Raw genomic sequence first — 13,008 nt, 5'->3', positions numbered from 1 at the left:
GGCACAAAACAATAGGTCACATTCAAGGATGAGTGTCCTCCTTTAGAGGCGAGTGTTATACAAGGGTACACATTATCTAGAACCCTGAGAGAGGCAGAAATCCAAATCCCTTGAGTAAATGTAAAATCAAGTGGCCAGTCAGGCGGGATCAAGAAACAGCTGTGGGACATTTACAAGGGAAACGCGTGTTTATTTTATAGAGCTGTGCATGTAAAAATCTGCTTTGAGTATTTCATAGCGATTACATTGCGTTCAAGTCCTACCATAGCATTTAATTCCTTAATGCATACTTATAATGCATGCCGCTCTCACCTTGTATTTGGAGGCTGCGGTCAGTACGGTGCCTGCTTAGAGTTCAGAATGTTGGGGTTTTGAGCTGGCTTGCAACGGGCCAATGTCCAAGGGGAGTTTGAGAGAGTCAAGTTGTACTGGCCCACACTCCCGAGAGGATCGGGTTTATACATTTGAAAAGGTTTTCTGACTTTTGGAAGACCACACCCCTCGATGTCATACGACCCTGCACCACTATCTCCAGTTCCTCAGCACCTCAGCACCATGGCATTTTCCAGCAAGGCCCATATAAGTTAGGGGTCCATCACTTCACGGAAGTGACCTTCTTCAGGTAAACTATGTGGAGGTGTGCATGCCATACCTCTGGCGTGTTCTTCTGGATGCCTTGCAGCAGTTATCAACGGCCGGCGAACTGGTGCAGGCACTAAGCCCTTGTTGCACCACCATGGGTTTTAGGTAGGGGTGTACCGAACTTCAGCTTCGAGTAAGTATTCGGCCAAATTCCGGCTGAAAAAAAGCTATTCGGCTCTGGCCGAATAGTTAAGTTTCTTGCTATTCGGCTCTTGCCAAATACTTTGATATTCTCATTTCAATACAATGCAACATGAACTCAGAAAGGCAAATAAAGACTTCAGTTTGCAAAACTGAATAGAATTAGACCAGACAAATTGCTATCACACAGCTGAAAATGATCTTATATTGTAATCTGCTCTTTAGGGCATGTTTTGTTACAGATTCTTAGACAAAAAAGGTGCTCATCTTTTATACTTAGCTTGCAGCAATACAGGAACATCTTTTCTTTTGACGAATGTTTACATGCAATGTGCACTTTTTTCAGTTGGAAAACAAACTGAAAGAAATGTGCATAGATACTTTTAGTTCCTCTTATGTCACTTCCCATTGCATACGTCATAGTCCCTCCTTTTATTTTTTTAATGACTTGTGTCCTGCGTTTAACATTATTTGATATTTTATCAGGAAATTATAAGTTGCATATGTTTGTGTATCGGCGAGAAAGAGTGGCTAGGATAAGTGAAAAGTGAGCAGCATTTGTTTGGGTGGGGTGAATAGTGGTGAGATGGAGTTCACGCATTTCAGATTTCCTCTTGGATTGTGTCCTGCGTGAGCCGACATGAACCATTTCATACATTTTTATGTGAGCTGCAAAGAATTTTCGAAACTCGACCACATCGACTTTGCAACTGGATAGAGAATGCAATGCATCTGATTCACAAAGGCAGTCCTTTTGCCAGGGGTGGACTGGGAACTAAAAGAGGCCCTGGAAATGATTATTGGCGACCAAAAGAGGCCCTGGAAATAAAGTTCAACGTGGCCCCATATGACACATTTTCAGCAACCCCAAGCCTTTTCAGATGGAAAAATGTGGAAATACCACACAAAAGAGGCCCAGGGTGCAGAGGCCCACCGGGAAATCTCCAGAGTTCCCTATAGGCCAGTCCACCCCTGCCTTTTGCATTTGTGAAGCCTCCCACTTTAACTGCCACTGAATATGCAACAATCTTCTGTACATTTGGTCCCTTCATTTTGGTCATATCTGCTTTATTTCTGGTTTTTATACTTTAAATAAAGATGCTACATTAATTACAATGAAGAGAAATAAAAGTATAGAATGCATTTAAAATGGTGCTTTTTTATTTTTAATAAGTTTGTTTTTTGAAGTTTGGAACATGATTTATTAAATAAAGCAACTATTTGGCTTCATATTCGGCTTCGGCCGAATAGTTGACAAACTATTCCGTATTCGGCCGAATACTAAATATACTATTCGGTACAGCCCTAGTTTTAGGGGACAACGAGGGAAGAGCAGAGGCACCTTGCATGGGTTTCAGGTGACAGCGAAGGAAGGGCAGAGGCACCTTGCATGGGTTTCAGGCGACAGCGAGGGAAGAGCAGAGGCACCCTGCATGGGTTTCAGGCGACAGTGAGACAAGAGCCGAGGCACCTTGCACGGGTTTCAGGTGACAGCAACGGAAGAGCAGAGGCACCTTGCAAGGGTTTGAGGCGACAGCGAGGGAAGAGCAGAGGCACCTTGCACGTGTTTGAGGTGACAGCGAGGGAAGAGCAGAGGCACCTTGCATGGGTTTCAGGCGACAGTGAGACAAGAGCCGAGGCACCTTGCACGGGTTTCAGGTGACAGCAACGGAAGAGCAGAGGCACCTTGCAAGGGTTTGAGGCGACAGCGAGGGAAGAGCAGAGGCACCTTGCACGTGTTTGAGGTGACAGCGAGGGAAGAGCAGAGGCACCTTGCATGGGTTTCAAGTGACAGCAAGGGAAGAGCAGAGGCACCAGGTGACATCAAGGGAAGAGCAGAGTCACCTTGCACGGGTTTCAGGCGACAGCAAGGGAAGAGCAGAGGCACCTTGCATGGGTTTCAGGCGACAGTGAGGGAAGAGCAGAGGCACCTTGCATGCATTTCAGGCAACAGCGAGGGAAGAGCAGAGGCACCTTGCATGGGTTTCAGGTGACAGCGAGGGAAGAGCAGAGGCACCTTGCACAGGTTTCAGGTGACAGCAAGGGAAGAGCAGAGGCACCAGGCGACATCAAGGGAAGGGCAGAGGCCCCTTGCACGGGTTTCAGGCGACAGTAGGGAAGAGCAGAAGCACCTTGCATGGGTTTCAGGTGACAGCGAGGGAAGAGCAGAGGCACCTTGCATGGGTTTCAGGTGACAGCAAGGGAAGAGCAGAGGCACCTTGCACGGGTTTCAGGTGACAGCAAGGGAAGAGCAGAGGCACCAGGTGACATCAAGGGAAGAGCAGAGGCCCCTCGCACGGGTTTCAGGCGACAGCGAGGGAAGAGCAGAGGCACCTTGCATGGGTTTCAGGCAACAGCAAGGGAAGAGCAGAGACACCTTGCATGGGTTTGGGTTTCAGGTGACAGCGAGGGAAGAGCAGAGGCACCTTGCATGGGTTTCAGGTTACAGCGAGTTTCTCATCCTGGCTCGGCTTCTCTCATGTCCCAGGGTGGGATAATCCGCTCACTGACAGGCAGGTGACTTGTTCCACAGTAAGCAGGCAGGCCAGCAGGCCAGCATACATATAGGGTAATCTGCAGCTGCAGACAGGACTTTTATTTACCCCCATTGAAGGCTATTTTAAACTTTTGGTAGTGGGGTAAGCGGTTAAAATGGGTGGGGATGGGGTTAAAAGGATAGGAAAACAGGGGGCTTAGGGTGTGGGACCCCCCAAATTAAAAAAATAAATATAAATCCGGTATTTGTTCTGTATTTCGTACCTCAGTAAAAATTATCACTGAATTTTAATTCGGTAAAATCACATATAACCATAATAACTCTTCCTTCTTTGTAAAATGGGCTAAAGGTGCCACTGCCCCATTTGTGTTCATTACTTTTGCTTTCCTTACCTGTTGTTTGTGAGCATCTGTCTAACAAGTGGTTGAAACATCCTAGTCCCCAGGGATATATTTGTGGGGGGCGTGTATCTTTGTTTTAAATCTTTCCCAAGTTGCAAGAGTGGCATAAGGGCCTGTCATATAGTCCCGGTGGTTCCACAAATAGACTGAACACAATTTATAAAGTAAATATGTGTTTTATTAAACACACAGAGTTTTTCTCCTGGACCAAACTCAAAATGAATAGGGTCTTGACAGTCTCTTCTTAACATTCCCAACAGTGTTAGAAGCTACTCTTTCTAGGAATCTTCCTGTTTGACTTTGGTTGCGTATGGGATGCAGTATGACTACCTCCACTGGACCTTGCAGTTTCAGAAGACGCCACGCTGTCTCTGCCTCGTGCTGTAGATAAAAGTAAAAATGTACCTCCATGGTGAGGAAGAGACAAGTGGGTTTTCTTTCCCCAATTTCAATAGATGGGCTTATGAGGTCTCCTATCGTCCACAACTCCCTCTTCTCTGCCTCTCTACTCCTGATGTGGGCCTGCCCCTCGTCATCGTAACACCATGTTCTTGGTCCTCTTCCCACTGTGGGCTTTACTGCTTCAGATCAGGGTCTTGCCTCAACACCCTGCCTTGAGCCTAGAGTGCCCTCTCATTTCCTTCTGATCTTGCCATCCATGTCCTCTTTAGCCCCCTAATGTTCTCCTCCAACCTCTTTCTCGATTCAACCAACCTCCTTTCCTCTTGAACCAACTTTTGCTGATGATACTAATAACCTCTATTTCTGCTGAACCAACCTCCTCCTGTTGTTTTAACACGACTTGCTCCTGCTGTATCTCCTGCTCTGGTCTCCAAACCTTCTCCTTACTCTCCCCGCCCTTCAAACTCCTTCCTCTAAACACCTATCTCTAGCTTCTAAAATACACACACTGCCTGATTGGTCCTACATAACAATGTGACCCTTCCCTTGTGGTATGGTCATTGTGTGTGGATGTGAATGAATGTGGGGTTCTAAATGGTTTACCTGTGCGTGTGTTAGGATTGTGGCTGGGTCAAGACTTTAAAAGGCTAAACCACCATTTTGAATTTCTCTTCCTTGCCATTGTCAGCCCAGGGCTCCTCATGGCATCCCACTGAAAGCAATTGTAAATCTGGCACCGTTTCCCTTCTTGCGCTGTTTGGGTTCACGTCATACAATGTCTCACTTCATATTGTAACATGAACGTCCCCTTGAGCCAGCCGCTTCCATGAATTTCTTTTTCCCTGGCCAGCACATACATCTACAATGGTTGCTTCGTTAAGCACTACAGTTATCATCTGTGCAGTGGCAGAGACACAGGGCCCTATCATGTGACATTTTAACAGCCTATCACAAGCCAGAAATGTCAGTGTCGGTGTGGTACGTGCGTCACCCTTCCCGACGCCATGAGAGGAGAGGCAAATGCTGCTTTCCCACATAGCCACTATGGGAAACAAACTAAAGAAAGACGTTGCTTGAAGATTTGTGTGAGTGTTACTTAATGTAATTATTTGTAGTAGATGGTTTATTTCCATCCGATGATCTATTTTAAAATCGGAAATCCATCTACATTTAATCATCTTCACCACTGTGTAGTCAATTGTTGTTGCTAAATTGAATGTGAAGTGAGTATTTTTCCTGGGTACTCTCATTTCAGCGGATCATTTATGGTAACTAAATGATGTGCCTTATTGTCTTGTTAAATTGCCTTCCTCTCTAGAAAGATTTTATTGCTAACATACATTGGTTTTGATAACCCTGTTGCTGCTATTCCAGCAATCCATTAATTGCCAATGGATAAGACAATGCCAGGTAACAAAAGACTTATATGTTGCTGCCATCGCATAAGTAAGCAATGGCACAAACTCCCTGCATTCTGTTTCTTGCCGCCACACAGCTACACCTTCTAAGATGGCACTGTCTGATTCTCAGAATCTTTGGCTACGACTACGAACATAGTCATATATTCTTAGAGTAGTGGTGCCATTAAAACAGACTTGCGACAATCAAATTGCTCTCTGAATAAATAATCCAAAATGGGAGGCATAAAATGCAGCCCTCATTCAGTTGCCCACATACCAACAGTGCAGCTTGTTGCTGTGACATCCTTTTAGCCCTGCATTATGGTTTAAGCTATTTCTACTATTTGACTACACTTTGCCAATCCTTGATAGTAGAAACTTTGGAACAAATTGTTGTCTAATGCTTTGTTTCCATAACACAGGGCTATTAGAGAACAAGTATTTAAGGCAAATGAAAAAGCCACGTATGCCAGTTTCAAATTATTGATCAAATGCTGACCTGTATGCAGATGATATCAAATACCGTTTACCTTGGTGAATGATTTTTAGTTTCGGCTATTGAATGCCACTGTAAGTGCTGCTTCAAAGCCAAAACTATTGTCACGGGAAGAGAAGATCGGAGAGATGGGATGTGAGGAGGGACACACATCCTGTGGGTGTTGGATTTTTTACCTGCTCATTGACCATCAATGGCCATGCTACTCCTTCTGGCCATTCCCACCCACTACCTGCCCCACCCTGCCCAAAACACACCCCCCCTTGGATTTTTTTGAACTAACTCTGGTCCTGATCAGCCTTCTGAAAGACAGTAGTTTAATTGCAGCTGTAAACAAGCATTTGCTATAGTAAAAATGTCTAAACCAAATGTGCCTTGAGCCACTTGATTTATAAGCAATCTGTGTTCTTGCATCTGTTTCTTGCAACAAATTGCTGTTAAAAACAAGCAATGATGACGCCAACAGTTTTGGTTCATGCTAGGCATTACTTAGCCATTTGCCAAGCACTGCCATAATATGACTAGGCAATACAACTATGTCCCAGCTGTTGCAATATTATAGCCAGCTAGTATATTTAGGGCACTGCCTAGAAAATACCAGTGCTATGGCTACATAAAATCCAGGACTGTTTGCATTGCCAAAGCCTGTCTAATGCTGCTGCCAGGCAGAAACATTTTCCTCCCTGTGAGAAATGGCGAGCAGAGCCCGAAAATGATGTGTGACTCTCCATATGTTATGAGGCCAGAGATTTTTCTAGGTTGTATTATATAAATCCGTGCCAGGGAGTGGATGAATCCAACAAAGAGGGTTCACCAGTCGAGAGCAAAATAATGCTCTTTGGCTTGGACCCAAAGAAAAACAAAGTGTTCAAGCTTGGCCAAACTAAACCTCTCTATGTCCGAGCATAGACAATGTTCGTAGTTTTGATTTCGGGAGTCTCAGAACATGCAGTATTTATTTTGATTCTCAATCTTTCCCATGGATACAAGAGATCTATCGGATCTCTGTCTCCGCTTTGTTAGTTCCACCTTTGGGGTTCACAGCAGTTTATGGGGTTCACTGCTGTTTCAGAGTTCACTGTGGTTCTGGTTTTCTCTCCGCTCTTACAATCACAACAGGTTTTGGGGTTCGTTCTGCTCCAGAGTCCTGGGTCTACAGCTGTTCTGCATTTAAAAATAAGCCTTGTGATTAAATACCACATAGTCAACGTCTATGAATATGAGCAAGGGCACAGATAATATATAGCTGAAAACCTACTGGGCTATACAGTTGTATAATTTATTTATTTGCATTTTTATTTATTTTTTGCATTTTTAAAGCGCTCACACAGCCCGGGGGCATCGGGGCGCTGTTACAGGAATAATATTTCACTTAGTTGTGTATTTATAACGCAGTTAATACCCGGAGGTTTCTAAGCGCGACCCAGGGATCGAACCTGTGTTGCTTCTTGTTTGGAAGGGGAGCACGTTGCCGCTGAGCTATCCTCCAGGGGCAACAATGTACTACAACAATGTGTTACAAATAAGGCAACAAGGAATTTTGATTACAGTCGATTATTAGCATTTTCAGGATAGTTGACATATTTAATGTACATGAATTTTCATGCTTTCTGGTCCTGTTCATCGGTTAGTCCCCAGGTGACTCCTCTCCTTTGTCTTCTTCCTAAGGTAGTGTCCAGGTGACTCCTCTCCTTGGTCTTCCTCTGCTACCTCATTGATGCCACATAACAGTCTTGTACCTAAGATCCTCTATGGCATTTCCCTTTCCTCCTCTTGGGGTTTTCTCCACCCTTCACCTTTTGTCCACCTTCCTTCTCTGGTCTATATCTACCTTCCTCCTGGTTTATCTCTCTCCGCCTAGAAATCATTTATTTACTCAAATGTCAGGATGGTAGAAGGCCTAACTAGCCCTATGCTAAGTTGGCATTTCCCTACCTGAACGAATCTAAGGGAAGTCTGACTCAAAGAGTTCAACTTAAAATCCCGTCTGTGTCCAAAACCTATCCTTGCCCTGGGAACTAAAACTAATCAATGTGTAGGGATCCCAATAACAAAATAAAATAAATGGTGATTAACAAAAAGTTCTGAGCTTCTTCCAGCTCTTATCTTCCTTTTCAGCTCCCCTTCCCCAAGTTCACGAAAGTTCCATAAAAGTCTCAAGATTACCTTTCCCAAGTTCAAGGAAATATAGTTTCTCACAATTCTCGGGGTTCCCTTCCCCAAGTCCAATGCAACACAGTTCAAATGAAAAAAGGGTCTTGAGGCTTTGTTCTCAAGATATTTTCAGTTCCTCAAGCCTTGGGGTTCACTTTCCCAAGACTTTAATTCAGCCACTTGTACTTGTTTTAGTCTTTTCCAAATGTGCAACACAACTCTAGGTCAACCTGACCCATCTTCTGGATTGCATCACCAGTTTTCTTATAGTGGTTCTCCTTGGCTTGTTTCACAATGTCCTTGGTTTTCACAATTTAGGGTTCAATAGCCTAGGCGCAGTTATCAGACCACACAGTCAACCAATTACAGTTTGCGCAACCAGGAATCCCTACGCTCTTCAGCCCACAGAGGTTCTTCCATACTTGCCCCTGTGTTCTGAGTCACATTCACTTAGCTCCTCTTTGTTGGCCTCTTGGCTTTATGTGCAGTTTTACACTCTTCTGGATTTTCCTAGTTAGCCTCTTGGCTTTGCCAACACTCTTTTGTCTTTTCCAAGTTAGCCTCTTGGCTTTGCCACGCCATGTCATACACCTCTTGCCAGTCTTTGGCCTTGCTGCACTGCATCTGTTGATAAATTACATTTTCTGGTAGCCTTATTCATGCCCCACTCTTTCACAATTGCACTCTTTTCCGTATGTTGATTTCACATGGGCACTTTCCCTTTGGCAATATGCTTAATTTCAAGTTTTCATTCAGTTCCCTATTCAATATGCATAATTCAGCTTTTTTTTCGAGCTTTCATTCATTTTGGTATTCAATATGCATATTTCGAATTAGTTTCAAGTTTTTCATTCAAGTCAATACTTTGTTGATTATGCGCAGCCTGCTCGGAGTTCCCTGGCTTTGAGTGGCTTTTCCCAACACTCACCGGTCCTCATTGTTCCACCCCGGCAGCCCTGGTTGCTTCCTTCTGCTTCTCAGTTTGGCCGGCCGGCCTCTGCGAGCCCCGCACGCCTGGTGCAGTCTTGCACACGCCGGCAACTCCACTGCCTCTGCAGGTACGCGGATGGGGTAATCTCTTCTGTCCTGCTTGCTTCCAGCTCCAACTGCTCGTTCTCGCACACAGAGGCTCCCACACCTGTGACAGCCTACTGGCCTCTCTGGCCTTGGGGTCCACAAGTCCGATTCCTTTCGGTTCCTTCCTTTTACTTTCGTCTCTACTTTTAGGGTCTGATCTTTTGGTTTCTAGTCTTTTGGTATCCATTCCTTTATTTTGTATGACCCTCCTTGTTTGTCTACTCGCTGAGGTTGGGGTCGGTGGGTAGGTTTGTTATCTTTCCGTTCTTCACCTCGATGTACCGAGTGGAAGTGTTTGGCTGCATCCGAGGGGTTTTGTGCAGTTTCAATGGCCATGGCTAGGGTAGGTCGACTTAATTGCAATACGGCCTTTTGCAAAAAGGACTAAGGAATTGGTAAACTGTTCCAATGTCATCATTTCTATTCATTCTTCTAGGGATTTGTTATTGCTCCAAAGGGCTAGCGTGTTTTTGATATGTTCACCCATTTCCAGGGGGGTTTCTCCTGGATTAAACTAATGTCTCTCAATTTTTGTCAATAGAAATTACAAGTTTGATGCACTCTTTTCAATAGCCCTTCTTTGATGGATGCAGAAATTGCTCATTGGGCAAGATTGAGTAGTTGGAAGGCGGTTTGTAGTTCACCTTTCAACAAGGGACCCAAATAGCATCTTTTAAGGTTTTATTCCCATCCTAACTGTACGGCTAATCACTTGAAATTCAAAAAGAAGTTGCCTAGATCTTCACCTTCTAGGTGTGGTTGAAGTATTCCCAGTAGGGATCTGACTTGCAACTCAACCAATTTCGTTAAGTTTTCTTGAAACCTAGCTTCGGCCTGCATTTGATGGGCCACCAACTGGGCTATGACATTTGCTAGGTCGCCCATTTCTTCCGATAGGATATGAGTTTCTTCAGTGTTTTTTTCTGAATCGAAAAAAACAGGTTTCGACTCCTTCGGATAAAGTTTCAAAGTCGTCTGATTCCGTCGAAGGGAATGATTTTGGTAGGTTGGTCTTGCAACTGATAGTAATTGGGAAACAAAAAAAAGGTTCAGGAGCAGGGGTGGTTTAGGGCACTAGGTCTAATGAAGGTAAAGGCTGGTGGGATTTTGAGTATTACTTGATCCAACTGTTGGATATTATAATGAAAGAGTTGGAGGGTATCTAATAGTACTTGAGTTTTAAAAAACTGGTCTTGTTGACCAGTCATGATACGTAGTTGAGAAAACAAAACCTAGGTCTAGGAGTTCAACGATTCTATTTTCCCCTTCTGGTGCTATGACAATTATCAGCATGGATTTAAAATTGTTATCAATTGAGTCACATCTCACTCCGACACCACATTCAAGGAAGGCATGGTATCAACAGTAGGACAGATACAAGTGACCACAATTCAAGGGTGTTTATTGAACTTTTTCAAGGTGTGATAAATGCCTATCTAAACCTAAATCTAATGATGGGAGCAAGCTATGACCATCAAATAATAATAATGCATTCCTAGTGGAGTCTTGTCAAAATAAAAAGGGCCTATACTAAAAAAAAGCTATTGCTAATCCTTACCACTAATTTACAAATAATGTGGGGTAATGTTCATGAAAAAGAAAGAAGTGTTCACAAAATGATATGTCAGGATGTTCGGGCTGTTGGCCTCCCTTCCCCTAGTTTTTTGCACAGGGCAAGAAGGATCATTCGTGCAAAGCACACACTCTGGATTCTGCGCCATGAGGATACAGTTCCATTTTCATAGTTCAGGACCTTCTGTGTCCAAGCCGCTTTACTTCTTGCAAGTCTCTTGACTCAGAGGGCCTAGTGTACAAAACAACACGCAAACGTTCTTCTTTAATTTGCGTGTTTTCTCTGGATCCCCCTCAGCCGGGCTCGGATCCCTTTCAAAACAAACGTTCAATGTTGGATCCCCCTTTTCCGGGCTCAGATACCCTTCAAAACAATGTTCAGAGAATTATTTCTCACTTGACTCATGGTTCACCCGGGATCCCCCTCAGCGGTGCTCAAATCCCTTTCTTTCACTCAATTAGTCTCCCTCAGCCGGGCTCAGACCAATTGCGATGTACATTAAACTATTGAAAACTTTCGAATATGCATAGGGTTTAGCGTGGCCTGTTTCATGACCACTTTGATCTCAAAATTCCTTTTCCTCACACACAGCATCAGTTGGATACCTAACAGAGACTTTTGAATGAGCACCCATGTGGCACCGGACCACTCTGCCTGCGTATCTTTTCTGGGCCTCCCAAAGTTCAATTATAAAGTTCAACCACTCCTTTGATTTTCAATTATATTTGTGTCACTCAATAGCAATGCCTCACACACTGAACACTTTATACAATGTTGCCACTTGCAACCTTGGTTCAAAACACAAGCTCGTTTGTTATCAGTCTCTCCGACTCACCGGCTGTGTTGCCTTTACTGATGCCTCTTTGTTGTAGGAGCCAAGGACAGTACCACAGTGGCAATCGCTCCTCCCTGCCTTTGTTATCAATGCGGGAGAGCCCCGGGTACCTCCGACACACTGTGCAAGTTTGCTAAGCCTTAGTTCCTGGTTTTAGGTTTCTTGCTTTCCAAGGCTCATTAAAGTAACAGTCTTTAAAGGTCAAGGGTACTTTCCTCCTTGCAAACCTCTCTGGTATCGCCATCTTTCTCCTTGTATTAAACTACCATCTTGGAACTGTTGTTTCCTCGTTGTGCTTTGCCTTGCTCAGATTGTGCTTTCGTGCTCTGCCTTTTATCCATGTGGTAAGTGTGTTGAAGTCAGGTGTGTGTAATGATCAGTAATTACCTGACCCTGCCTGGCCATTGTAGTGGCACATGTCAGGTATTCGGCTCTGGTGTTAGCCCATTGTTGTTCACAGCAAACTATCTGTGAGTAGGTGTTCGTGTTGGGAAAGGGGGGTTTGAGTTCATGGGTATCTTACCTGGTAGGATGGGGAAAAGATGTTACAAGGAAGGGGATACTGCGTCCACCCTCCGATGTCCCACTTCCACTCCCCTAATAGCCCTCATCTAGTTGATCCTCACTCACTAGTCCAACCCCAGGAACTCGATCCAAAAATCAAAGGCCATGTCCTGACTACCTGGATGACAGATCCTCCGCGACTAGTGGGTGAGACACCTTCAGGTTTATCGCACCTCCTTACTGCCAAAACACAGGCTTGGGCCTCCTCTGCACTGTGAGCTCTTCCCCTTCAGATCAGGAACTCACCCCTAACCCAATCCCTTTTATTCTGGTCATGCGTTCTGTCTAAAAATGGGAGGGGCCACACTTTCTCCACTTTTTAGGATCAGTGCTGGGGGATCCCCTGGAATTTTCTTTCCTGGATTTTATATGAGCCTCTTTGGGTTGGCTCCTCTTCCTTGGGGATAAACTGTACCTGTACTAATGAGTGTGGTCTTCCAGTCTGAGTTTTCCTTTAGGAAGCCAGGGGTCTTATAGGAGATGTAGTCCTCCGCTTCTGTACCTGTTGAAAACCCTTGGTGCCCTGACTGCATGAGGGTGGAGTTTTCTTAATTGGGGTAGTTGCTATCATGTGAGCATGTGACTTTTTCCTGCATTGAGGCGTGGGTGCTGTGGGGGCGACACAGAAAGTTTTAGGATCCCCCAGCTAGGCAAACCTAGAACCCGGCCAGAGACATCAGCACAATATCAGTAGACAGAAGGATAACATTTTTATCTCAAATATTAACAGTCATCAAGATTGCCCATCAAGATTCAGAAATATCTGGCTCATGCAGAACTGGGTAGAAACTTAGCACTTGAGGGCCTATGATGCACTTCTTTGAGC

The sequence above is a fragment of the Ambystoma mexicanum genome, chromosome 2p (assembly GCF_040938575.1).
Source record: "Ambystoma mexicanum isolate Mex_15411 chromosome 2p, UKY_AmexF1_1, whole genome shotgun sequence".
Lineage (NCBI taxonomy): Eukaryota > Metazoa > Chordata > Amphibia > Caudata > Ambystomatidae > Ambystoma > Ambystoma mexicanum.
This window is presented reverse-complemented; position numbering follows the sequence as displayed.